Source organism: Telopea speciosissima, chromosome 7 (genome assembly GCF_018873765.1).
Source record: "Telopea speciosissima isolate NSW1024214 ecotype Mountain lineage chromosome 7, Tspe_v1, whole genome shotgun sequence".
Classification (NCBI taxonomy): domain Eukaryota; kingdom Viridiplantae; phylum Streptophyta; class Magnoliopsida; order Proteales; family Proteaceae; genus Telopea; species Telopea speciosissima.
The window spans coordinates 19,423,830-19,425,178 of NC_057922.1; the positions used below are offsets into that span (position 1 = coordinate 19,423,830).

The window sequence follows — 1,349 nt, forward strand, 5'->3', positions numbered from 1 at the left end:
ACCATTTGGGGTCTATTCTTCGACCAAACCAATGCAAAAACTATTATCTGTTTGGAAAATTGAGTGAGGACCATACTAGTAAGGGGACAATTATTATCACTATCCTACACTTAACCTATATTTATTAAAATTATGCTAATTTAAACTTCTTTTCTGATATTACCCTGCTTTTAAATTTTACATCTCTTTCTACCCTCATATTTTTAAATACCTAAATTACCCTTCTTTTTCACCTAATAACCTGTTTAATCTATTTAACCTACCATTTATCATCTACTTCTTACTAATTTTGTCATTAAAATAGTAAAAAATGAAAGCAACCATCCGATTCTTCTCTCTCCCGTTGTTTATTCTATTCAGTTTATTTTATTAATTTTTCTATTTAATTAATTTTTAAGAAATTTACACATACTATCCTGAGGTTTGACAAAATGATATTTTCACCCCTTAGGTTTGGAAATTCTACATACCCCCTTGAAGTTTGCAAACGATAACAAATAAACCCATTCCGTCAATTCATACTGTTAAAAATTAGACATGAATTGACGAAATTGCCCTTCTAAGAAGAATTTAAAAAAAAAAAAAAATGAATGAACAAAATTACCCTTACAAAGGGGAAAAAAAAAACCTGCAACTAAGATATGTCGCAGGTTTCAAAACCATAAGGGTTTTTTTTTTTTTTGGTCCTCGATTGCTCCGCTGTTTGAATCCCCAATTCGAGCTCCCTCCCTCCAACGCCACTGGAAATCTGAGAATCGTGCGGAAGTTTTTAGAATAGCCGAGGAAGCTACTCTATTGGAGCTGCGAAAAGAGTGTTTTAAGCATGGTAGTGTGCACAGAGATTGAACAAACAAGGTCCTCATGTCTGCTCGCATTGTATCCTTTGTGGTTATGATTTGTGGGCCTGGAGCCGACCTACATTCTTAGCGTTTTTTTATTTTCCCCTTTTCTCTTCTTCACAGAGACTTGCTCATGATTTCGTTTTCTTCATTAACTAAAATTGGCTATCGCCACTCTTTACATCCAAGAAACAATGGAGTTTGGATATGAGAATTGATTTTAGGGTTTTTGATCATTGATTTGGGTCTATAAAACTGACTGACTTCAGTCAAGGCCCTTAGAATCAAATCTTCTATCCAGAAAAATAGAGTTTTTAGGGTTTTTGTGTGTGAATCTGTTTGTTGAAAGTCTAATATGAATCATTAGATTTCATATGTTGATTTTGAATCTGTTGATTTATTGATCCAATTCTATGTCTTAAGTTTTCAATGGAGGCTTTAAGATGCAAATTCTGTGGATTGGTGATAAAAGACATCAATAGTTCGAATCTTTGATGACTTCGAATAGAG

General features: G+C 33.4%; 1 non-coding gene across 1 annotated transcript; it reads left to right on the top strand.

Moving 5' to 3' along the window:
- The first annotated feature begins 810 nt into the window (after positions 1 to 810).
- LOC122670165 lies at positions 811 to 923 on the top strand. Its single transcript, XR_006334142.1, has one exon. It is a non-coding gene; the product is annotated as a small nucleolar RNA snoR100 (small nucleolar RNA).
- Positions 924 to 1,349: the final 426 nt, after the last annotated feature.